A 25175-nucleotide genomic window follows, 5' to 3' on the forward strand; every position below is an offset into this window, starting at 1 on the left:
TTTCTATTGAAAACCAAAACCATTTCAGCTTTTACATGTTATTTAACTGCAGATTCCTTTAAAAAAATCCACTTTCCTATAACATATTTGAGATCTTCCTGCAAATACTTGGCTCTAAAGTCAACAACAGTCCTCTGTCCTCTTGCTGTCCTGACGCTCTGAACTGGGATTACGCTCAACTCCTCCTCCTAAATTACCCTTAATTTACCGTGCATTCTAAGCTTATGGAAGAGACTGGAAGTTTTTGTTTTAAGATCACCTGTGACAGTATGACAATTAGTACTCATTGCTGAATCTGTGCCTCAAGCTTAAGGTGTAGTACGGAATATATTATATACAACTTTATTACTTGTATATTCAGTAAATCTTTTCTGGTGTATGTAGCCTAGAGGCAACACAGGGAGGAAATCCAAGTTCATTGCTGCAAATGATTTAACAGATTATTTGGCAATGTCAGAAGTCTTGAGGGTAAGAATTGCTCTTTACAGCCCATGCAAATGACTAATTATATCAAAATAATTTGTGGACTTCTGTTTGACCTGGAGATAATTGCCTGAATGGGTATATTTTCCAGAAGTGTATGTCTTAACCTATTTTCTGACTATATATGTAATCCAGACTTTGTAAGTTTTAAAAGGCTTGTAAATTTAGGGACTGTCGGTCCATGGAGAAGTATGACTGGTTTAATGAAAAACAGGCCATTTTCAACATGGAATTAAAGTACTATCTTGTTCCCCAGCCATGCCACCTCTTTGCTATGTTGAAAAGATATGCATGTAATACAAACCATAATTTGTCTAGCTAAAAGGTTTCTGTTTGAATTCTTTTAATTTTAGGGAACGAAAAGCATAGAATGCCTGACTTCTCCCCCTTTTTAGTAGTTATTAGGTGTTTTGCATGGCCCCTTGTTTTGATATGATTTCATTGTTTTTCCTGGGGTTCTTGTGTTCAGGAGTGTTTACCCTGTAGTTATATAAGCATGTTGGCACAGTAGTCAGGATAACCTTTGGCTGTACAGGTGGGAGCATGCCCAGGCCACACACACCTATGTGCTGCCATAAGTTGGCAACAAATTCCTTTGTCCTTTGGTTCCTTTGAGTCACTTGGCTGGGAATGAAACAACTTTCCTCATCGCGTTTCTGGCAGTGCTTCTCTCCATCCCATTTGCTTGTGGGGACACATTTGCTGTGTGTTTTGTGTCAGAGTCGCATGTTGGGGAAAGTGCACTGGGTGCTTTGCATGGTCTCAGTGTTGAAAATAAATTGACAGATGTCCCACGAGGACTTGTCTATATGTGTATTTTTAGTGTAGCCCTCTAACATGTCAACACAGGAGATAGCTTAGCTTTACAGTGCAGGTCTCTAAAAAAAACCAGCTCTTTTTGCAGGAGTCTGAGATTGGCATATGGCAGAGAGTCCAGTGCAGATCACTCCCAAGAGGGAGTCCAAGGAAGTCTAGTGATAGCAAACACAGTTCTCCTTTTTTGTCCTGGTCCATCAGCTGTGAGACCTAGCCTGTTACAGGGGCTGGTGAAGCTCACCAGATTAGTGGGCTGCCAGTCCCGCTGTCCGTCCTTCAGTGTTACTGCACCTAAGGTCAAGCACTAGAAATCTTGCCTTGTCTTCAGCTCCTTTAATGCTGGTAATTTTTTCTTTAGTACTAGAAAGAAAAACAAGAAGGAACAAAGCCTGTTAAGAAGCAGACAGGTTAAAATCTTCATGTATAGGGTCTATTCATTTGCTTCAGACTCTATAGCTCTCTTTGCAAGATAATTTCACATAAAATTCTCAACATTTCTTGCTTTGTGATTTCTCTTTCCCTTTGTCCCCCTTCTCTTCCCCTTCATTTTTGGAGTGACATTGATGAGATGCTGAAAGAGGGGTGGCTGCTCTCCAGAATGTCTGCAGGCTGTTATACCATGTGGATGGCAAGGCAACAGAGCCATCTAGTTTTCCTAACAAGGTTCGGTCTGTGACTGATACCCCATGAAAGGTCACCTTATTGCCCTAACAGACTTGGTTGCTGTTTATAAATGGTTAAGGATTCCTGGGTGACCTGTTCTTGAGGGATTTACTCCTTGAGTTTGTAAGAAAAGATTCAGGTTTCATCCAGATTCAGGGCTGTTCTCCCAGCTTCAGTTGCATGAAGCTGTGCCTTTCTCACAGGCATGTTAAGCAACAAGAGCTTAGGAGGAAAAAGCAACCATCGCACCACTGCTCTGTGGCAGTGTTCCCACTTACTCCATACAACAGACAGTCACTTTTTTACTTCAGTCTTGCTGAGTACAGGATGTCAAGCTTTCACGTAAAATGCTTTTTGGTCATGTCCATGGCATGAGGAGTACACTGTAAGTTTTGTAACTCTGTTTTCCACCATGCCCTACTCCTCCCCTTCCATTTGATTCCTGGACCATGTCAGCAGAAAAGTATGCTCCTCCTAGAGAGTAGAAAATAAATATTCTACTAATTCCAGGAGCTATTGCTCGCCTCAGAGAGAATCTCTTTTATAACAGTCATTTTTTACAGTTAAAAAAAAGGAGAGTAAATAGATACCTATTTTGGACTTTGAGAACTGACTCATGAGGTTAGGGTTAGGGTTAGAGGTTAGGGTTAGGGTTCACATTTAGAGTTAGGGTTGGGGTGAGTGTTGGTTAGGGTTAGGGTTAGGTTCAGGTTCAGTGTCAGGGTCAGGGTTAGTGATAGGGTCAGGGTTAGGGGTTAGGGGTTAGGGTTAGGGTTAGGGTTAGGGATAGGGTTAGGGTTAGGGTTAGGGTTACGGTCAGGGTGAGACTCCATGTTACTGTTAGGGTCAGGGTTAGGGTTAGGGGGTAGGTTTACGGTTAGGGTTAGGGTTAGGGGTAGGGTTAGGTTAGGGTTAGTGTTAGGGTCAGGGTTACGGGTTAGGGTTAGGGTCAGGATCAGGGTCAGGGTTAGGGGTCAGAGTCTGTGTTAGGGTTAGGGTCAGGGTTAGGGTTAAGGCTAGAGTTAGGGTTAGGGTCAGGGTTAGGTTTAGGGTTAGGGTTAGGGTTAGGCATTAGGGTTAGGCTTTAGGGTTAGGGTTAGGGATTAGGGTTAGGCTTTAGGGTTAGGCTTTAGGGTTAGGATTAGGGGTTAGGGTTAGGGTTAGGGTTAGGGTCAGGGTTAGGGTTAGCGATAGGTTCAGGGTTAGGGTTATGGGTTAGGGTCAGGGTTAGGGTTAGGGTTAGCAATACGTTCAGGTTTAGGGATAAAGTTACGGGTTAGGGTCAGGGTCATGGTTAGAGTTTAGGGTTAGGGTTGAGGTGAGTGTTAAGGGTTGGGCTTAAGATTAGTGTTAGGGTTAGGTTCAGGATCAGGGTCAGGGTCAGGGTCAGGGTTAGGCTTAGGGTTAGGTTCAGGTCCAGTGTCAGGGTCAGGGTTAGGGTTAGGGTCAGGGTCAGGGTTAGGGTCGCGGTTCAGGGTTGGGGTTAGGGCTTCAGTTTAGGATTAGGGTTAGGGTTTAGGGTTAGGGTTAGGGTTTAGGGATAGTGTTGGGGTTAAGGTCAGGGTCAGGGTCAGTGTTAGGGTTAGGGTTAGGGTTACGTTTAGTATTAGGGTTAGGCGTAGGGTTAGGGTCAGGGTCATGGTTAGAGTTTAGGGTTAGGGTTGAGGTGAGTGTTAAGGGTTAGGGCTTAAGATTAGTGTTAGGGTTAGGTTCAGGATCAGGGTCAGGGTCAGGGTCAGGGTTAGGCTTAGGGTTAGGTTCAGGTCCAGTGTCAGGGTCAGGGTTAGAGATAGCTTCAGGGTCAGGGTTAGGGGTTAGGGTTAGTGTTAGGGTCAGTGTGAGAGTCCTGGTTACTGTTAGGGTCGGGGTCAGGGTTAGGGTTAGGGGTAGATTTATGGTTCGGGTTAGTGTTTGGGTTTAGGGTTAGGGTTACGGGTACGGTTAGGGGTAAGGTTAGGTTAGGGTCAGGGTTAGGGTTAGGGTTAGCTTTAGGGTCAGGGTTAGGTTTAGGGTTAGAGTCCAGATCAGGGTCAGGGTTAGGGGTCAGAGTCCGTGTTAGGGTTAGGGTCACGGTTAGGGTTAGGGATAGGGTTAGGGCTAGGCTTAGGGTTAGGTTTAGTTGTTAGGGTTAGGGTTAGGTTTAGTTGTTAGGGTTAGCGTTAGGGGTTTAGGTTAGGGTTCGGGTTAGGGTCAGGGTCAGGGTTATGGTCATCAGGGTTAGGGTTAGGTGTTCATCTTAGGGTTCGGTTTAGAGTTAGGGTTCAGGGATAGGGTTGGGATTAGGGTCAGGGTCAGGGTTAGGGTCAGGGTCAGGGTTTGGGTTAGAATTAGGGTTAGGGTCCTGGTTAGGGTTAGGGTTAGGGTTAGGGTTAGGGTTAGGGTTAGGCTTAGGCTTAGGCTTAGGCTTAGGCTTAGTGTTAGAGTATGGGGTTAGGGTTGCGGTGAGTGTTATGGTTAGGGGTAAGATTAGTGTTAGGGTTAGGGTTAGCGTTAGGGTTAGCTTCAGGTTCAGTGTCAGGGTTTGAGTTAGAGATAGGATCAGGCTCAGGGTTAGGGGTTAGTGTTAGGGTTAGGGTCAGGGTGAGAGTCCAGGTTAGTGTTAGGGTCAAGGTCACGGTTAGGGTTAGGGCATAGGTTTACGGTAAGGGTTAGAGTTCGGGTTTAGGGTTAGGGTTATTAGTAAGGTTAGGGTTAGTGTTAGGGTTAGGGTTAGGGTCAGGGTTAGGGTCCCAGTTAGAGTTAGGTTTGGGGTTAGGGTCAGGGTTGGGGTAAGAGTCAGGGTCAGGGTCCGGGTTAGGGTCAGGGTCAGTGTCAGGGTTAGGGGTTAGGGTTAGTGTTAGGGTTAGGGTCAGGGTGAGAGTCCAGGTTAGTGTTAGGGTCAAGGTCAGGGTTAGGGTTAGGGGGTAGGTTCACGGTAAGGGTTAGGCTTCGAATTTAGAGTTAGGGTAGGAGTAGGCTTAGGGGTAGGGTTAGGTTAGGGTCAGGGTCAGGGTTGGGGGTCAGAGTCCATGTTAGGGTTAGGGTCAGGGATAGGGTCAGGGTTAGGATTAGGGTCAGGGTCTTGGTTAGGGTTAGGGTCAGGATCCTGGTTAGGGTTAGGGTTTAGGTTTAGCGTCATGGTTAGGGTTATGGTCAGGGTTAGGGTTAGGGTCAGGTATAGGGTTAGGGTTAGGTTTCAGGTTAGGGTTAGGCTTACTGTCAGGGTTAGGGTCAGAGTTCGTGATAGGGTTAGGGTCAGTGTCAGGGACCCAGTTAGGGTTAGGTTCAGGATCCCGGTCAGGGTCAGGGTTAGGGTTAGGGTCAGGGTCAGGGTCAGGGTTAGGGTCGCGGTTCAGGGTTAGGTTTAGCGGTTCGGCTTAGGGTTAGGGTTAGGGTTTATGGTTAGGGTTAGGGTTTAGGGATAGTGTTGGGGTTAGGGTCAGGGTCAGGGTTAGGTTCAGGGTCATTGTTAGGGTTAGGGTTATATTTAGTATTAGGGTTAGGCGTAGGGTTAGGGTCATGGTTAGAGTTTAGGGTTAGGGTTGGGGTGAGTGTTAGGGTTAGGGGTTAAGATTAGTGTTAGGGTTAGGGTTAGGTTCAGGTTCAGTGTCAGGGTCAGGGTTAGAGATATGGTCAGGGCTAGGGTCAGGATCAGGGTCAGGGTTAGGGTTACGGGTTAGTTTTAGGGTTAGGGTTAGGGTTCGGGTTTAGGGGTAGGTTTAGAGGTAGCGTTAGGGGTAGGGTTAAGTTAGAGGCAGGGGTAGGGTTAGGGTTAGCGTTAGGGTCAGGGTTACTGGTTAGGCTTAGGTTCAGGGTCAGTGTTAGGGGTCAGAGTCCATGCTAGGGTTAGGGTTAGGGTCAGGGTTAGGGTTAGCGTTAGGGTTAGGTTTAGTTGCTAGATTTGGGGTTAGGAGTTAGGGGTTAGGGTTAGGGTCAAGGTTAGGTCTTAGGTTCAGGGTTAGGGTTAGGGTTAGGTTCAGGATCAGGGTCAGGGTCAAGTTAGGCTTAGGGTTAGATTCAGGTCCAGTGTCAGGCTCAGGGTTAGAGATATCGTCAGGGTCAGGGTTAAGGGTTAGGGGTTAGGGTCAGGATCAGGGTCAGGGTTAGGCTTAGGGTTAGGTTCAGGTCCAGTGTCAGGGTCAGGGTTAGTGATATCGTCAGGGTCAGGGTTAGCGGGTAGGGGTTAGGGTTAGTGTTAGGGATAGGGTCAGTGTGAGAATCCAGGTTACTGTTAGGGTCGGGGTCAGGGTTAGGGTTAGGGGGTAGATTTATGGTTAGGGTTAGGGTTTGGATTTAGGGTTAGGGTTACAGGTAGCGTGAGGGTTAGGTTAGGGTCAGGGTTCGGGTTAGGGTTAGCGTTAGGGTCAAGGTTAGGTTTAGGGTTAGAGTCCGGATCAGGGTCAGGGTTAGGGGTCAGAGTCTGTGTTAGGGTTAGGGTCACGGTTAGGGTTAGGGATAGGGTTAGGGCTAGGCTTAGGGTTAGGTTTAGTTGTTAGGGTTAGGGTTAGGGTTAGGGTTAGAGTTAGGGGTTAGGGTTAGGGTTAGGGGTTTACGTTAGGGTTAGGGTTAGAGGTTAGGGTTAGGGTTAGGGTTAGGGGTTTAGGTTAGGATTAAGGTTAGGGTTAGGGTTAGGGGTTTAGGTTAGGATTAAGGTTAGGGTTAGGTTCAGGGTCAGGGTTATGGTCATCAGGGTTAGGGTTAGGGGTTCGCCTTAGGGTTAGGTTTAGGGTTAGGGTTCAGGGATAGGGTTGGGATTAGGGTCAGGGTCAGGGTTAGGGTCAGGGTCAGCGTTTGCGTTAGGATTAGGGTTAGGGCTCTGGTTAGGGTTAGGTTTAGGGGTCAGGGTTAGAGTTTAGGGTTAGGGTTGGGGTGAGTGTTAGGGTTAGGGGTTAAGATTAGTGTTAGGGTTATGGTTAGGATTAGGGTTAGGATTAGGTTTAGGTTCAGGTTCAGTGTGAGGGTTTGGGTTAGAGATAGGATCAGGGTCAGGGTTAGGGTTTAGCGGTTAGGGTTAGTGGTAGGGTTAGGGTCAGTGTGAGAGTTCAGGTTAGTGTTAGGGTCTAGGTCAGGGTTAGGGTTAGGGGGTAGGTTTACGGTAAGGGCTAGGGTTCAGGTTTAGGGTTAGGGTTAGGAGTAGGGTTAGGATTTTAGGGTCAGGGTTACGGTTAGGGTTAGCATTAGGGTCAGGGTTACGGGTTAGGCTTAGGGTTAGGGTCAGGGTCAGGGTTAGGGTTAGGGTTAGCGTCAGGGTCAGCGTTAGAGTTTAGGGTTAGTGTTGGGTTGAGTGTTAGGTTTAGGGGTTAGGGTTAAGGTGAGGGTTAGGCTTAGGGTTAGGGTTAGGGTTTGGTTAGGGTTAGGGTTAGGGTTAGGGTTAGGTTCAGGTTCAGTGTCAGGTTTTGGGTTAGAGATAGGATCAGGGTCAGGGTTAGGGTTTAGGGGTTAGGGTCAGCATTAGGGTTAGGGGTTAGAGTTAGGATGTAGGTTTAAGGTAGGGTTAGGGTTACGGTTAGGGTTCAGGCTTAGGGTTAGGGTTAGGGGTTAGGGTTAGGGTTATGGGTTAGATTTAGGCTTAGGGTTATGGTTAGGGTTAGGGTTATTAGGGTTAGGGTTAGGCTTAGGCTTAGGCTTAGGCTTAGGGTTAGGGTTTAGGGTTAGGGTTAGGGTTTAGGGTTAGGGTTAGGGTCAGGGTTAGGTTCTGATTTAGGGTCAGGTTTAGTGTCAGAGTCCAGGTTATTGTTAGGGTTAGGGTCACATTTAGAGTTAGGGTTAGGGTTAGGGTTAGGGTTAGGGTTAGGGTTAGGGTTAGGGTTAGGGTTAGGTTCAGTGTCAGGGTCAGGGTTAGGATTATGGTCAGGGGAAGGTTTAGGGTCAGGGTCAGAGTCCGTGTTAGGTTTAGGGTCAGGGTACCAGTTAGGGTTAGGGTTAGGTGTTAGGGTCAGGCTTGGGGTCAGGGTCTGGGTTAGGGTAAGGGTTAGGGTTAGGTTCAGGATCAGGGTCGTGTTCAGGGTCAGCGTTAGGGTTAGGGTCAGGGTTATGGTCAGGGTTCAGGCTTAGGCTTACGTGTTCGGTTTATGGTTAGGGTTAGGTTTAGGGTTTAGGGATAGTATTGGGGTTAGGGTCAGGGTCAGGGTTAGGGTTTGTGTTAGGATTAAGGTTAAGGTCCTTGTTAGTCTTAGGGTTAGGCTGAGGGTTAGAGTCAGGGTTAGAATTTAGGGATAGGGTTGGGGTGAGTGTTAGGGGTTAAGATTAGTGTTAGTGTTAGGGTTAGGTTCAGGTTCAGTGTCAGGGTTTGGGTTAGAGATAGGTTCAGGGTCAGGGTTAGGGGTTAGGGGTTAGGGTTAATGTTAGGGTTAAGGTCAGGGTGAGAGTCCAGTTAGTGTTAGGGTCAGGGTCCGGGTTAGGGTTAAGAGGTAGGTTTATGGTTAAGGTTAGGGTTCGGGGTTAGGGTTAGGGGTAGGGTTAGCGTTAGGGTCAGAGTTACAGGTTAGGCTTAGTGTTAGGGTTAGGGCTAGGTTTAGTTGTTAGGGTTAGGGTTTGGAGTTAGAGGTTAGGGTTAGGGTCAGCGTTAGGTGTTAGGTTCAGGGTTAGGTGTTAGGGTTAGGAGTTATGGGTTACGTTTAGGGTTAGGGTTACGGGTTAGGGTCAGGGTTAGGGTTAGGGTCAGGGTCTGGGTTAGGGTTAGGGTCAGGATCCTGGTTAGGGCTAGTGGTTAGGTTTAGGGTCATGGTTAGGGTTATGGTCAGGGTTAGGGTTAGGGTCAGGTTTAGGTTTAGGATTAGGTTCTGGGTTAGGGTTAGAGTTTATGGTTAGGGTTAGGTTTAGGAGTTAGGGGTTAGGTTTAGGGTCAGGGTTAGGTTTAGGATTAGGTTCTGGGTAAGGGTCAGGGTTAGGGTCAGAGTCCAGGTTAGTGTTAGGGTCAGGGTCCTGGTTAGGGTTAGGGTCAGGTTTTGGGTTAGGGTTCGTTTAAGGTCATGGTTAGGGTCATGGTCAGGGTTAGGGTTAGGGTCAGGTTTAGGTTTAGGATTAGGTTCTGGGTTAGGGTCAGGGTTAGGTTCAGAGTCCGGGTTAGTGTTAGGGTCAGGGTCCTGGTTATGGTTAGGGTAAGAGGAAGGGTGAGGGTCAGGGTCAGAGTCTGTGTTAGGGTTAGGGGTTAGAGTTAGGGTCAGGGTCCGGGTTAGGGTCATGGTCAGGGTTATGTTCAGGATTCAGGGTCAGGATTAGGGTTCGTGTTTGAGTCAGCATCTGGTTTAGGGTCAGGGTTAGGATTAGGTTCAGGGTCAGGGTTAGGGTCAGGGTTAGGGTTTGGGTTAGAGCCAGGGACAGGGACAGGGTTAGGGTTAGGGGTGAGGGTTAGGGTTAGGGTTTAGGGTTAGGTTTAGGGTTTAGGGTTAGTGTTGGGGTTAGGTTCAGGGTCAGGGTTAGGGTCAGGGTCCTGCTTAGGGTTAGTGGTTAGGGTCAGGGTTAGGGTCAGAGTCTGTGTTAGGGTTAGGATCAGATTCAGGGTCCTGGCTAGGGTTAGGGTCAGTGTCAGGGTTGGGGTCAGGGTCTGGGTTAGGGTTAGGTTTTGGGTTTGGGTTGGGGTGAGTGTTAGGGTTAGAGTCAGGGTCACAGTTAGAGATAGGGTCAGGGTCAGGGTTAGGGTTTAGGGTTAGTGTTAGGATTAGAGTCGGGGTGAGAGTCTGGGTTAGGGTTAGGGTTAGGGACAGGGGCAGGTTTAGGGTTTGGGTCAGGGTTAGGTTCAGGGTCAGGGTCCTGGTCAGGGTTAGGGTCATGGTCAGGGTTATTATTCAGGGTTCAAGGTCAGGATCAGGGTTCGGGTTAGAGTCAGGGTCAGGGTTAGGGGTTTGGGTTAGGCTTAGGCTTAGGCTTAAGGTCAGGGTTAGGGGTTAAGGTTAGGGTCAGGATCAGGATCAGGATTATGTTTAGGGGTTAGGGTTAGTCTTAGGCTTAGGCTTAGGTTTAGGGTTAGGGTTATTGTTAGGCTTAGGTTTAGGGTCAGGGTTAGGCTTAGGCTTAGGGTCATGGTTAAGGGTTTGGGTTAGGTTTAGGGGTTAGGGTTAGGATTAATTTTAGGGTTAGGGTTAGGTTTTAGGGTTAGGGTCACGGTCAGGTGCAGGGTTCAGGTTAGGCTAAGGCTTAGGGTCAGGGTCAGCATCAGTGTCCTGGTTAGGGTTAGGGTTAGGGTTAGGGTTAGGGTCAGGGTCAGTGTTAGGTTTAGGGATTAGGGTTATGGTTAGTGTCAGGGTTAGGGTCAGGGTAAGGTTTAGGGTTAGGGTCAGGGTCAGGATTACGGTAAGGGTTAGGGGTTAGGGTTAGGCTTTAGTGTTAGAATTAGGGTTAGGGTCAGGGTTATGGTTAGGGTCAGGGTTAGGGTCAGGGTCAGAGTCCATGTTAGGGTTAGGGCCAGGGTCAGAGTCCGTGTTAGGGTTAGGGTCATTGTCCGGGTTAGGGTTAGTGTCAGGGTTAGGGTTACGGTGTAGGTTCAGGGTTAGGGTCACGGTCAGGGTTAGGTTCAGAGTCCGGGTTAGTGTTAGGGTTAGGGTCCTGGTTAGGGTTAGGATTAGGTTTAGGGTTAGTGTTAGTTTCAGGGTCAGGGTTAGGGTTAGGATTATGGTCAGGGGAAGGGTTAGGGTCAGGGTCAGAGTCCGTGTTAGGGTTAGGGTCAGGGTCCGGGTCCTGGTTAGGGTTAGTGTTAGGGTCAGGGTCAGGGTTGGGGTCAGGGTTTAGGGTTAGGGTCAGGGTGAGATTCCAGGTTATTGTTAGGGTCAGGGTCAGGGTTAGGGTTAGGGGGTAGGGTTAGGTTACGGTCAGGGTTAGGGTAAGGGTTAGCATTAGGGCCACATTACGGGTTAGGGTTAGGGTCAGGATCAGGGTCAGGGTTAGGGTTTAGGGTTAGGGTCAGGATTAGGTGTTAGGGTTACGGTCAGAGTCCATGTTAGGTTTAGGGTCAGGCTCAGGGTCAGGTTTAGTGTTAGTGTTAGGTTCAGGGTCAGGGTTAGGATTAGGGTCAGGGGAAGGGTTAAGGTTAGGGTCAGGGTCAGGGTCAGGGTCCTGGTTAGGGTTAGGGTCAGGATTGGGATCAGGGTCTGGGTTAGGGTCAGGGTCAGGTTTAGGGTTTGTGTCAGGGTTATGTTCAGGGTTCAGTGTCAGGATTAGTGTTCGGGTTAGAGTCAGGGTCAGAGTTAGGGTTAGGTGTTTGGGTTAGGGTTAGGGTCTGGGTTATGGTGAGGGTTAGGGTTTAGGGTTAGTATAGGGTTAGGGCTTAGGGTTGGGGTTAGGGTCAGTGTCAGTGTCAGGGTTGGGGTCAGGGTGAGAGTCCGGGTTAGTGTAAAGGTCAGAGTTCGTGTCTGGGTTAGGGTTAGGGTTTAGGGTTAGGGTTAGGATAGTGTTAGGTTAGGGGTAGGGTTAGGGTCAGGGTTAGGGGTACGGTTAGGGTTAGGGTCAGGTTTACGGTTAGGGTCAGGGTTAGGGAAAGGGTTAAGGTCAGGGTCAGGGTTAGGGTTAGATTAGGCTCAGGGTTAGGGTACGGTTTAGCATTAGGGTCAGGGTTATGGGTTAGGGTTAGGGTCAGGATCAGGGTCAGAATTAGGTTTAGGGTTAGGCTCAGGGTTAGGGTTAGGATTAGGGTTAGGTTAGGCTCAGGGTTAGGGTACGGTTTAGCACTAGGGTCAGGGTTATGGATTAGGTTCAGGGTCAGGGTCAGGGTTAGGATTAGGGTCAGGGTTAGGTTCAGGGTTAGGGTCAGGGTCAGGGTCCTGGTTAGGGGTTAGGGTTAGGGGTTAGGGTCAGGGTTACTATTAGGGTCAGGGGAAGGGTTAGAGTTAGGGTCAGGATCAGGGTCCTGGTTAGGGTTTAGGGATAGGGGTTAGGGTTAGGGTCAGGGTTGGGGTCAGAGTCTGGATTAGGATCAGGGTCAGGGTTAGGGGTTAAGGTTAGGCTTTAGCGTTAGAATTTGTGTTTGGCTTAGGGTAGGGTCAGGGTTAGGGTTAGGGTCATGATCAGGGTTAGGGTTAGGGTTGGAGTGAGTGTTAGGGTTAGAGTCAGGGTCATGGTTAGAGATAGGGTCAGGGTCAGGGTTAGGGGTTAGGCGTTAGGGTTAGTGTTAGGGTGAGGGTCAGGTTTAGGGTTAGGGTCAGGGTGAGAGTCCGGGTTAGTGTCAGGGTCAGGGTTAGGGGTAGGGAGTAGGGTTAGGTTAGGGTCAGGGTTAGGGTAAGGTTTAGCTTTAGGGTCAGGGTTACGGGTTAGGGCCAGGGTCAGGATCAGGGTCAGGGTTAGGCGTTAGGGTTCGGGTCAGGGTTAGGGTTAGTGTCAGGGTTAGGTGTTAGGGTCAGGGTTCAGATTCCGTGTTAGGGTTAGGGTCAGGCTTGCGGTCAGGGTCTTGGTTAGGGTTAGGGTTTGGGTCAGGGCTAGGTTCAGGGTCAGGGCCCTGGTCAGGGTTAGGGTCATGGTCAGGGTTATGTTGAGGGTTCAGGGTCAGGATTAGGGTTCTTGTAGAGTCAGGGTTAGGGTTGGGGTTAGGTTTAGGTTTAGGGTTAGGGTTAGGATTAATGTTAGGGTTAGGGTTAGGTTTTAGGCTTAGGGTCAGGGTTAGGGTTAGGGTTAGGGTTAGGGTCAGGGTCTGGTCTTGGTTTAGGATTACGGTTATGGTTAGGGTTAGTGTTAGGGTCAGGGTCACGGTTAGGGTTAGGGGTTAGGATTAGTGTTAGGGTTAGGTTCAGGGTCAGGGTTAGGGTTATTGTTAGGGTCATGTTTAGGGTCACGGTTAGTGTTAGGGTCAGGATCAGGGTTAGGTTTAGGGTCAGGGTCAGAGTCCGTGTTAGGGTTAGGGTCAGGGTCAGGATCCTGGTTTGGGTTAGGGGTTAGGGTTAGGGTAGGGGTTAGGTTTCTGGTTAGGGTCAGGGTTAAGGTTAGGGGTCAGGATTAGTGTTAGGGTTTGGTTCATTTTCAGTGTCAGGGTCACGTTTAGGGATAGGGTCAGGGTCAGGGTTAGGGGGTAGGTTTATGGATAGTGTTAGGGTTCAGGTTTAAAGTTAGGGTTGGGTTAGTGTCAGGGTCAGGTTTTGGGTTAGGATTACGGTTAGGGTTAGGGTTAGGCTTAGGGTCAGGGTCAGGGTCAGGGTTAGGCTTAGGGATTAGGATTAGTGTTAGGGCTAGGGTTAGGTTCAGTGTCAGGGTCAGGGTTAGTGGTTAGGGTTAGTGTTAGGGTCCTGGTTAGGGTTAAGGTGAGCTCATGATACAGTCTGGTTCAAGAGGGTGGTTTTGGTGCCAGCGTGGCTTCATCAAGAGACCTTAGTTTCTGCTTTTGCTCTGTAGGTTCCTTTCTTTCACACCATAATGAGATGGTTTCATTTGATATAACCTTGTTTTGCCTTAGGTGATGATCATTTCCAGGAGATGCTCTTCTATTTTCCCTGTTCGGTGCAATGAATGTCCTTCAGGAGCTTCTGGATTGCAGTAGTTACCACCCCCTAAGAGGGGGAAAAAAGCAATCATTGACACTCAGCGGTTCCTGAGTATCAAGAGGGGAATCTGTAGCCCAATATTTAGTGTGAAAATGTTAGAGGATGATATTTTGTAGAGGCTGCTGCATAAGATTCTATGTTTGTTACGAACACAACATGCTCCTTATTGGGAAGCAAATCTGGGTGAATATGAGAGCATACACGAACCTATGACATCTGGAATGGAACAGGTAAGCAATTCCTCAAGATAAAATCCTTCCCACTCACCCCTTCTATTTCCCACCTCCCCCCCCCCCATCTTCCTAAGCAAAACAGTCCTACTTTTATCTGTGTTCCAAATCCCATGTTCAGTTGACTACAACTGAACTGAACACAGCAAAGTACAAAGGGTGACATTTACAGCTTGTCCTTGTCTTTATCTGGCACCTGTATGCATGATGATCTAGCCAAGGGAAACACCATTGCCAAATGTCAAACCAAGTTATCTTAATACAACACAATCCCTGTTATCTTAACACAACACAAACTTTGGTTACTGTGACCTGCTTACACAGCACTTTTGAGTAGGGTGGGGAACTTCCTATATATGCCCACAGCTATCAAAACAAAAATCATGCACTTTTGAAAAGGCTGCATTCCTTGAGGCTGCTTTGTGGAAGCCACTGGTGTCAAGATGTTGACTATTGTACAGCTCAGTCTGGACCTAGTGCAGTTTTAGGTTGTGGAGTAAAAATTCTCCCTTGACTCCTGGAGTCAAGTGTCTGGCATTGCCTTGTGGAGGATTTCTCTTCTGACGGTCATCCTTTCATTGGGTTAGTTTTCTTTACACTGGTAATACTCCTAAGACTCCTCCATTTGCAGCCTACCCCCCAGTGCTCTCTCACAGAGCAGAGACAGCTGTCAAGTCCAAATTCCTTTTTGAAGCCATGCTGCCTGATATTTCATACCACTTGCTTAAACAGATGAGGATTTCCCTTGGTTCAAGTGCACATAGTGTCCTTTTTTGCCTTGTACTTGAAAGGGGAAGGTTCTTCCACTCCACCTGAAGAGAAGCTGCCAAATTAATGTACACTGTGATTAAACTACAAAAGACGTATCCATCATTAACCAATTGACACGAGATAAATGCTTTCTGACCACCTGTAAAATGAGGGGATATTTTTCAAGTTATAGTTCCTTCTGCATGACAAGAGAGAGACGAGGGAGACAGAAGATTAAGTGATACATTGTTTAGAAGCAGAGTGCTTAGCTTATATTTAACTAATAATTAATAGATATATTGTAAGTAAGAAACTAAACAATTATAACATCATCAATTATTTCTTAGTGTTGATGTATAGTATGTCAAAATTTTCAAAAATTCTTATGCATATGTAATAATTATGTGAATATAAGCAACGCAAGAGCATCCAGTCTTTGGAGCACTTATGGAGAATGATCCTCAGTGTTCCTGAGTGCTGATAAAATAAAGAATGCCGCTTAACAGTATAAATGACTCTACTGTTAAGTTTATTTCTCCGTTTCAGTTGGTGAGCCAAGCCGGGAGGTCCCACTCTGCCCGGCTGCAGGATCTGTTGAGTCATGGACTCTCTTGGCATGCCCTGGAGATTTCTCTGGACACACTCCTTGTCTCAATCGGATTGCTGTGGGAACAGACAAGGACTTCTGGTAAGAAGGCATTCTTTTCAAAAATAAGAAAAATGTAAAAGGGGTCCAGTCAGAACTATCCGTAAGTCGTATGCAGGATAGCATATACCAGATTGCTAGCACCTTGAAGGTATACTGTAGTGGCAATGCAGTTGCCAGTAGCTGCTGCAGAGTGGTTTGTGTGGAAAACTCTCTCTGCTGTGGTGGTTGTGATGTGAAAACTTCCTCTGCTGAAGCTGTTGTGGCCTAAAGCCAGCTCTGCATATAGTTGTAAAGCATATTGTAGTTTTGTTCATAGTTATGCACTTTAATGCCTAAAAATATAGCAGAAGCTGCTGTGGCTTTAACTTGTAAGGAGTGTGAGTGTTGTGAACACAGCTATGTTGTAAAGTGTCCTAACTGTAGAACTGAGTGTTACATAGATTTGAGCTGTGCGCCCGAATTGTTTTGTGTTAATTGTAAGTTTTGGAGAGAGTGGGGATTGTATGTTGTGAGTAGCTTTTGGTATTATCTGTGGAGTATTGATATATGTATTAATACTCTTAGTTTGTATTTATTATGAGCTGTATTGTTCTGTATTAAGCATAATGGGAGGACAGCACAGTAGTGGTATTCTGAAAAGAGCTTGTTAGGGTGTGTTTTAGCTCACAGGAAAGAAATTGAGGAACCACCTGGTGATAATATGAATAGAGAAGCCTAATCTCCTCACCAATCTTGCGCTACACTCCCATACAATCTGTAATTCCCTCTAATGAAAAAGGCAAGGAGAAGTTGAATAGCTCTCCTAAAATTTCATTCCTGAAACTGAGAAAACAAAAGGTACAGGTCTGTTTAATTTCTTTTGCTTCTACCGAAGAATTCAAAAAATGCATACTTGCAAAGTATAGCAGTGAATAAAAATACATCATTGCCTTAATTACCACCAAATAAAGCAATGCTACACAACCCAGGAACAAAGCTATGATAGCAGTTTTATCCAAACTTCCAAAGATGATGCTCTGCACATAAACACTAAGCACCAATCCCAAAAGAGGCACCATTGAATCCAACCAAGTGAGTAAATATTACAAATAATACCAGATTTGCAACAACATCCTTTAAATCAAAAACAAACACAAACTGCAGTCTGCTTTATGACCTGTGAAGCACACAGATCTATCGTTTTCCTCCCACAGAGGATTCAAACCCAGATTGCTCATATCAAAGTCTAAAACTTTCCCACTTGCACTACCCAGGAAGCTGCTTAGGCTAATTATCAAATACCACTCTTACCCCTTCTCACTCAAACCCTGTCCTTGTTCTGGCGCTCATAAAACTGCCAGCGTTTTTCATTTGAATCCAAGTCATGACACCAATAAAATCTGTCAGGCAAAAATTTTGCAGGCAAAAATTCAGAAAAGTGCAGTTACTTAGAAGCCACTTAGAAGAACATGGCTGAAAGGAAAATTCACTAAAAGAGAACTGGTCCTGTTTTTAACAAAACCAGGACACCCATTTAAACAGACAATAGAATTGAAAAGGGTATAAAAAATTTATGTATTCTCAGACTTAATTTAAGTGACTACTTTGCTGCCTGAAAGAAAAGGAGAGGCTGAGCAAAAGGCTAGTTCCTCATTAGTGGTGTTAACCTAAATGGAGAGAAATCAAAAAGACTATATAAAAGTCTAATGCTTATGTAAACCACCAAGAAGTCACCTACCAAAGTTGGTAACAAGTCCATGGTGCAGTTCAGGCTTAAGTGCGTAGTGCTAGTCACTCAGAACGTGGGTGCTCTTTACCTCTGACTTGAAGAAAGCAAGATCAGCCTCACTGCAGAGCTCAGCTTACAAAAGTAAGTAGGTTTATGAAACCTAGATTTCTCTAAATACAAGAGCATATCAGTTTCATCTTGTGTTCTGAAAAGGGACATTTATGCTCCTGATCAGCCTTGGTGATACCCTGTCAAACCTGCATCTCAACAGAGCATTGATTAATTACATGAGTCAAAGCTGTTCAAAACCTATAGCACTAGTGATAACAGAGGAGTGCTTGCATCCAGAAAAGATGAAGTTCATGGTCTCAAACTTGGCGTGCTATAAGACCCAAGACTGTTCTTGACCTTTATGCTATATTTAAAAATATTTTTCTCTTCTACAATTTTGTTTTGCAGTCATCTTTTTCTAGGACTGAGCCCTTTGGTCTCATGACAATAGGTCTTATATGTGGTAGTAGAGTAGAGAAATAATTATACACATAGTTGGTCTGAAAACATACATATAGTAGAGGGAGGTTGCTGTTATGTACAGTGCTTTGGATACAAATTCCTAACATGGCTCTACTTTGGGTTATCAGGTTTGCAAACTAGAAGAAGAATACAAACATAGAGTCAAAGGGGACCTTTAACACAATCTTTCACACAGTTTATGCCTAGTGGTCTGGTATCAAACTGGATGTTTCCCATAGTTATTGCTATACTCAAAGGCATGTATTACTGTAGAGGGTTTTTTCATTTATCGAAAGACATAGAATATAACATTCTAGAAAGACTAATTTTCTGAATTGTTAATAGAAAATACCTCCTCTTGGAGCTAATGAGTTCACACTGAAGGATCAGAATAATACGGAAAATGTAACCAAATTGTATGGAAAGTCTGAAATACTGTTAAGTTCTTAAGTTTTTTCAGAGCAAAATTTAGGCTTAGAAACTGATTATTTACACTTTCTGAAACTAGTTTGAGACTTCTCAACTGCTGCATGTAGGGTTGGTGTGGATATTTTTTTTTCAGCTTTGATTTCTACTGTTGAGTTGTTTTAACATAGCATGCAGTGATAGCAAGCATAAAGAAATTGTCGAGGGTTAAGATTGCGGGGTGACAATAAAACCCTGGCAGATGTATTGTTAACCCCCTCTCCCCCCCACTTCCCCCTTTTGCCCCTCCCTCTTCCCCCTTCCCACTCAGGACAGGCGATCGGGAGGAAAAGAACAGAGAGAAGAGAGTTGGAAAAATTAAAGATGTTTTACTAATGCTACTAATAAGAATAGAGAAAATAATACAAAATATACAAAACCAATCTTGAAAGTCTCAGCGACTGCAGAGCCGGCACCCACACCAAAGGATTAGACTCTGCAGCCAACCGGAGCTGGATTCAGTCTCTCACTAGGCCTCAGTTCTCAGGGACAACCAGCGAGATCCTCTCCTAAGGTCGGCCATAAGCAGAAGGGAAAAGGGACGAGATCCTTGTGATCTCCCACTTTTATATGAAGTATTCACGTGAATGGAATGTTATACACAGTTGGTCAGTTTCTTGGTCACTTGTTTCTCGTCGCCCCTCTCGCGAGATGTCCATCCACGCTTATCAATATGTTTGCATTCCATTGCTAGGTTTACCAAAACATGTGTCTGGTTCTCCAGGAAAATGCAGTTAATATGAAGGTTTTAGCTGACAGGCAAAATTCACTGAAAGAGAAACTTGTTTTTAGCAAAACCAGGACATTCCACCCCTTATAATATGCCATTCACTGAATACTTAAACCTTATCAATACAATCTATCAACACAATCTAATTAATCATTACTACTATATATATATATACATATGTACATATATACACAGGAGTACTTAATTAGTGGACCATCCTTTAAGAAGTTCATTAAGTTCATTTTGTCACAACAGTCTCCCAGGGCAGGAAAAATGGTACAAGTGCATCTCATGACCACTGTTTGTGGGTTAAAGACATCAACTTCGAGGAATTTGTCAGGCGCCACTCGAAGAAGCTAGCTCTGGTTTCATCATCACTGTCTTGATCTGAAAGACACTTATTAAATACTGTTAGTACGGCAATTCACATCATGCAGTTCAGTATTGAATATTTTCACCCAAACTCAAATCCCCTTGAGGTACACACCGAACTTCTCCATCCTTAAGCATCACCCACCAGGTGCTGCCAGGTCCCTGGGCAAAAACAATCCCACGAATGGGCTTGCCTTTGCCTGAGGCAGGAGTAACCCAGACTGCCTTTCCTAACATATTTTTCATGTGTACTACAGGGACTTTATCTCCTTCTACAGTCCGTAGAATTTCTGATTGGGCAGGCCCGGCTCGATTGGTTGATCCCCTGGTGTTGACCAACCAAGTGGCTTTTGCTAAATGTGAATCCCAGTTTTTAAAGGTTCCACCACCAAGTGCCTTTAGTGTAGTTTTTAGCAAACCATTGTACCTTTCAATTTTCCCAGAGGCTGGTGCATGATATGGAATATGATATACCCACTCAATACCATGTTCTTTGGCCCAATTGTCTATAATACTGTTTTTGAAATGAGTACCATTGTCTGATTCAATTCTTTCTGGCGTACCATGTCGCCAAAGGACTTGCTTTTCAAGGCCCAAGATAGTATTTCGGGCTGTAGCATGAGGTACGGCATATGTTTCCAACCATCCAGTGGTTGCTTCCACCATTGTAAGTACATAACGCTTACCTTGACGTGTTTGTGGAAGTGTAATATAATCAATCTGCCAAGCTTCTCCATACTTATACTTTAACCATCGCCCCCCATACCATACAGGCTTTAACCGTTTCGCTTGTTTGATTTCGGCGCAAGTTTCACATTCATGAATAACCTGTGAAATAGTGTCCATAGTTAAATCCACCCCTCGATCGCGAGCCCATTTATATGTTGCATCTCTACCTTGATGCCCTGAAGCATCATGGGCCCACCGAGCTAGGAAAAGTTCACCTTTATGTTGCCAGTCCAAGTCCACCTCAGCTACTTTAATCTTAGCAGCTTGATCCGCTTGTTGGTTGTTTAGATGTTCCTCAGTGGCTCGACTTTTAGGCACATGAGCATCTACATGACGAACTTTCACAGGCAGGCTCTCTAGCCGAGCAGCGATATCTTGCCACAGTGTGGCAGCCCAAATGGGTTTACCTCTGCGCTGCCAGTTGCTTTTCTTCCATTGCTGTAGCCACCCCCACAAGGCATTTGCTACCATCCATGAGTCAGTATAGAGATAAAGTATTGGCCACTTCTCTCGTTCAGCAATGTCCAAAGCCAGCTGGATGGCTTTCACTTCTGCAAACTGACTAGATTCACCTTGTCCTTCAGTGGCTTCTGTAACTTGTCGTGTGGGACTCCACACAGCAGCTTTCCACCTTCGATGTTTTCCTACAAGACGACAGGATCCATCTGTGAACAGTGCATACTGCTTATCAGTCTCTGAAAGAGTATTATACGGTGGTGCTTCTTCAGCACGCTTTACTTCCTCCTCATCTGGAGACATCCCAAAGTCTTTGCTTTCTGGCCAGTCTGTAATCACTTCTAAGATCCCTGGGCGATTGGGACTTCCAATTCGAGCTCGTTGCGTGATCAATGCAATCCATTTACTCCACGTAACTTCGGTTGCATGATGTGGAGAGGGAACCGTCCCTTTGAACATCCAGCTCAGCACCGGCAGTCGAGGTGCTAGGAGGAGCTGTGCTTCAGTACCGATCACTTCTGAAGCAGCTCGAACTCCTTCGTATGCTGCTAGTATCTCTTTTTCAGTTGGAGTATAGTTGGCCTCAGATCCTTTGTATCCTCGACTCCAAAAACCTAAGGGTCGACCTCGGGTTTCTCCTGGTGCTTTCTGCCAGAGGCTCCAGGTAAGTCCATTATCTCCGGCTGCGGTGTAGAGCACATTTTTAACATCTAGTCCAGTCCGAACTGGTCCAAGGGCCACCGCATGAGTTATCTCACGCTTAATTTGTTCAAAGGCTTGTCGTTGTTCAGGGCCCCACTCAAATTGGTTCTTTTTACGAGTCACTCGATAGAGAGGGCTCACAATGTGGCTGTAGTCAGGAATATGCATTCTCCAAAAACCTACAACGCCCAAGAAAGTCTGTGTCTCCTTTTTATTAGTAGGTGGAGACATTGCAGCAATTTTGTTGATCACATCCATTGGGATCTGACGACGGCCATCTTGCCATTTTATTCCTAAAAACTGGATCTCTCGTGCAGGTCCCTTGACCTTGCTTCGTTTTATGGCAAAACCAGCATCCAAAAGAATCTGAATTATTCTCTCACCTTTCTCGAAGACTTCTGTCGCTGTGTCGCCCCATACGATGATGTCATCAATATATTGCAAGTGTTCTGGAGCTTTACCTTGCTCCAGCGTGGTCTGGATCAGTCCATGGCAGATGGTAGGACTGTGTTTCCACCCCTGGGGCAAGCGATTCCACGTGTACTGGATGCCTCTCCAGGTGAAAGCAAACTGCGGCCTGCACTCTGCTGCTACAGGAATAGAGAAAAATGCATTAGCAATGTCAATTGTAGCATACCACTTAGCTGCCTTTGACTCCAGTTCAAATTGCAGTTCTAGCATGTCAGGCACGGCAGCACTCAGTGGTGGCGTAACTTCATTCAGGCCACGATAGTCCACAGTTAGTCTCCACTCATCACTAGACTTACGCACTGGCCAGATTGGGCTGTTAAAAGGTGAGCGAGTCTTACTGATCACACCCTGGCTTTCCAATTGACGGATCAACTTCTGGATAGGAATCAAAGAGTCTCGATTGGTGCGATATTGCCGGCGATGCACCGTCGTGGTAGCAATTGGCACCTGCTGATCGTCAACCATCAGCAGTCCTACAACAGAAGGATCATCTGAAAGACCAGGCAAATCAGACAGCTGTTCAATTTTCTCAGTGTCCACAGCTGCTATACCAAATGCCCACCTATACCCTTTTGGGTCCTTAAAATACCCTCTCTTGAGGTAGTCTATGCCAAGGATGCACGGAGCATCTGGACCAGTCACAATAGGATGCTTTTGCCAGTTTTTTCCAGTTAGGCTTATTTCAGCCTCTACAACTGTCAGTTCCTGGGATCCCCCAGTCACTCCAAAAATATTGATGGATTGCGTTCCTTTATAATTAGAAGGAATTATTGTGCACTGAGCACCAGTGTCCACTAAAGCTTTGTACTCCTGGGGGTGTGTTGTACCAGGCCATCGTATTTGTACAGTCCAATAAACTCTGTTATCCCTTTCCTCCACCTGGTTGGAGGCAGGGCACCTCTAATTTCTGTTTTGCACAGTCTCTGGGTGTGAATTAGAGGTTCCTTCAAGAGCATCAGAATCTCTTCTGCTCCTTTTGTAAACTGGAGCAGCCACCTTCCTAGGAGTTCTTCCTTTGATCTCACGTACTCGTTCCTGAAGTTCTGAGGTAGGTCTTCCATGCCACTTATTCATGTTTTCTCCCTGCTCATGTAGGAAGAACCACAGTGAACCTCTTTTTGTGGGCTGCCTCTGTCCTCTCTCTCGAGATTGGAAACGCCTTTTCCTAACAGCTGAAACATAGGTTTGTGCAGGTCGTGAATGGTATGTGTCTTCTCTGAGTTCTTTGATTTCTTGCAACAGCTTTTCAAACCGGTCATCAGATTTTTCACACAGTTTCTCTACAGCAGAGACACAAGCCCGTAGAGAACCAGCAAGGCTGTCCTCAAAGTTTCGGAGCTGCTCAATCACTTCAGTAATATCTTGTATACCTCGTGATGACCAGACCATTCCTGCCAATGACTTAGCATATGCAGGTGGTGCACTTTGTACAAATCTGCGCCACAGAGGTCGTGTACAATTGATTCTATCTGGGTCTGTCCCCTCTTGGCTGTTTGGTTCAAAATAAATGATCTCTCGCACAGCTAATTCTCTCAGGAACTGAATACCTCTCTCCATAGTATTCCATTTCCCTAACTTGGATATACAATCTTCCTTGTAGGGAAATCTTACTTTCATAGCTGCCAGGAGTCAGGCCCAGAGAGTAGTGGCATTAGACTCTCTTGAAATTGCCCTATCAATGGTGGAATCTCTTGACAGAGATCCCAGCTGCCTGGCTTCACCACCTTCCAATTCAATTGTTCCTGCCCCATTGTCCCAGCATCGGAGCAGCCAGGTTAAAACATTCTCGCCTTCACGACGACTAAAGTCTTTTCGCAGATCTCTCAGCTCACCTGGAGAGAAGGACCGAGTGGTGGTCACTTCATCTCCTCCCCGTCCTGATGATGATGGCCCTTGGGTTGATGTTGGCCCTGTGCCATCATCTGCTGCACGGGTAGTCTTTCTAGTGACTTTCTTACAACCGGCAACTGATGCTGATATGGGTTTACCATCATTGGATTCATTTCCAGAGTCTGAATGACTGTCACAGTGGTTACTGTGGTTACAGCAGCAACAGTGCCCAGTGTGTGAAGAAAGGGGGGCTGCCTTAGCCTGTGAGGCTGGAGAAGTAACGTTATCAGTAGCGGCAGAGAAACTCTGCGTGGGAGTTGTACCTTCAGCCTGGGAAGTGGCTGCAGCCGTTTTTGCTGTTTTGCTCTTTCTCGAGCGGCTAGGAGAGCTTTTTGCTAAAGCTTCCGAAGACGCACCGCAAATCTCAGGACAACAAAGAGACGCAAACCTCCTGTTGAACGCCATTTCTCTTAACAGAAGCACAAACTGACACACATTCAGCAAACCAGATAACACCATAACAGTTCTGTCAAAACTCCAAGGATATTCAAAATTCTCTAAAACATTTGCGAACTCTCCTAGCGAAAAAACGAAAGTATTGTTAGTCAGCCTTTCTAAAGATTCGCTTGACCAATTAGCAAACACAGAGCCGTTCTGCTCTTTAATCTCTCCTGGAGGCTTTTCAAGGTAAAGCAGAAGCGAGTAGAAATTCATTAGCGGCTGCAGTATAATGAAATAAACCAGTGACAAACCACACAGTATCATCATAATCATTGTCCAGTTCCTTGTTGTTATATAATGAATACTTCGATTAAGAAAGAAAGCCCAACACAGATATGGAATCAGCGAGCACAATGTAGAAAACAACTGATACAACTTATGCCATAACATCTTTAAATCAGTGTAATTCACTTTGCCTTAATACCACTAAATAATGTCTGAAGCAAACAGACGCGCAAGTATCACAACTCTATGAGTTGGCACCGTGCCAAGAAAACTGAAAGGTACGTCAGAGCAGTAGAAAAGCCAAAAATCTCCAAATTTACCCCTTTCTCTTGCCCCACGTTGGGCGCCAATTATCTGTAAAGGGTTAAGATTGCGGGGTGACAATAAAACCCTGGCAGATGTATTGTTAACCCCCTCTCCCCCCCACTTCCCCCTTTTGCCCCTCCCTCTTCCCCCTTCCCACTCAGGACAGGCGATCGGGAGGAAAAGAACAGAGAGAAGAGAGTTGGAAAAATTAAAGATGTTTTACTAATGCTACTAATAAGAATAGAGAAAATAATACAAAATATACAAAACCAATCTTGAAAGTCTCAGCGACTGCAGAGCCGGCACCCACACCAAAGGATTAGACTCTGCAGCCAACCGGAGCTGGATTCAGTCTCTCACTAGGCCTCAGTTCTCAGGGACAACCAGCGAGATCCTCTCCTAAGGTCGGCCATAAGCAGAAGGGAAAAGGGACGAGATCCTTGTGATCTCCCACTTTTATATGAAGTATTCACGTGAATGGAATGTTATACACAGTTGGTCAGTTTCTTGGTCACTTGTTTCTCGTCGCCCCTCTCGCGAGATGTCCATCCACGCTTATCAATATGTTTGCATTCCATTGCTAGGTTTACCAAAACATGTGTCTGTTTCTCCAGGAAAATGCAGTTAATATGAAGGTTTTAGCTGACAGGCAAAATTCACTGAAAGAGAAACTTGTTTTTAGCAAAACCAGGACAGAAATGAATGCTGCCAAACTGGGGTAAAAAAAAAAAAAAAAAAAAAGTTGTGTAACTTGAGACCACAACCACCCCAGCTCTTCATCTGTTTTCCTTTTTTTTTTGACCCCTTTTTACACCCTTACATGTGTCATGGGTAACATATGTTTTGCAGTGCAATGTAAACATTAAGTAGTCTGTATATATATAGAGGAGTAGTTTATTATGTGGGGGCAAATGCATGGCAAAACTAGCTGTACAAATGGCCACTCTAGCTGGTTAAATTTCTTGATCTAAATGCGTTCACTGACATTTGCTATATCGGCTTCTGTTGTCAAGTGGTTTGTAAAGATACAAAATACCTCTTCCCCCAAGTATGTCCCAGTGTCTGTTTGCTTGCAGCATTTGTCTCTCATAGCAGTAAAATCGGTGATCATTTTCTTGACTTGTTCATCCGCCAT

General features: G+C 45.8%; 1 pseudogene across 1 annotated transcript in view; it reads right to left on the reverse strand.

Moving 5' to 3' along the window:
• LOC309439087 (alpha-fetoprotein-like) overlaps nt 1-25175 on the reverse strand; it is a 39786-nt pseudogene extending 14611 nt beyond the window's left edge. Inside the window, exon 1 of the transcript in view lies at nt 25077-25175. The product of the transcript in view is annotated as an alpha-fetoprotein-like (transcript). The remainder of the gene's footprint in view (nt 1-25076) is intronic.

This window comes from Streptopelia decaocto, assembly GCF_964273445.1.
Source record: "Streptopelia decaocto genome assembly, chromosome: 4".
Classification (NCBI taxonomy): Eukaryota; Metazoa; Chordata; class Aves; order Columbiformes; family Columbidae; genus Streptopelia; species Streptopelia decaocto.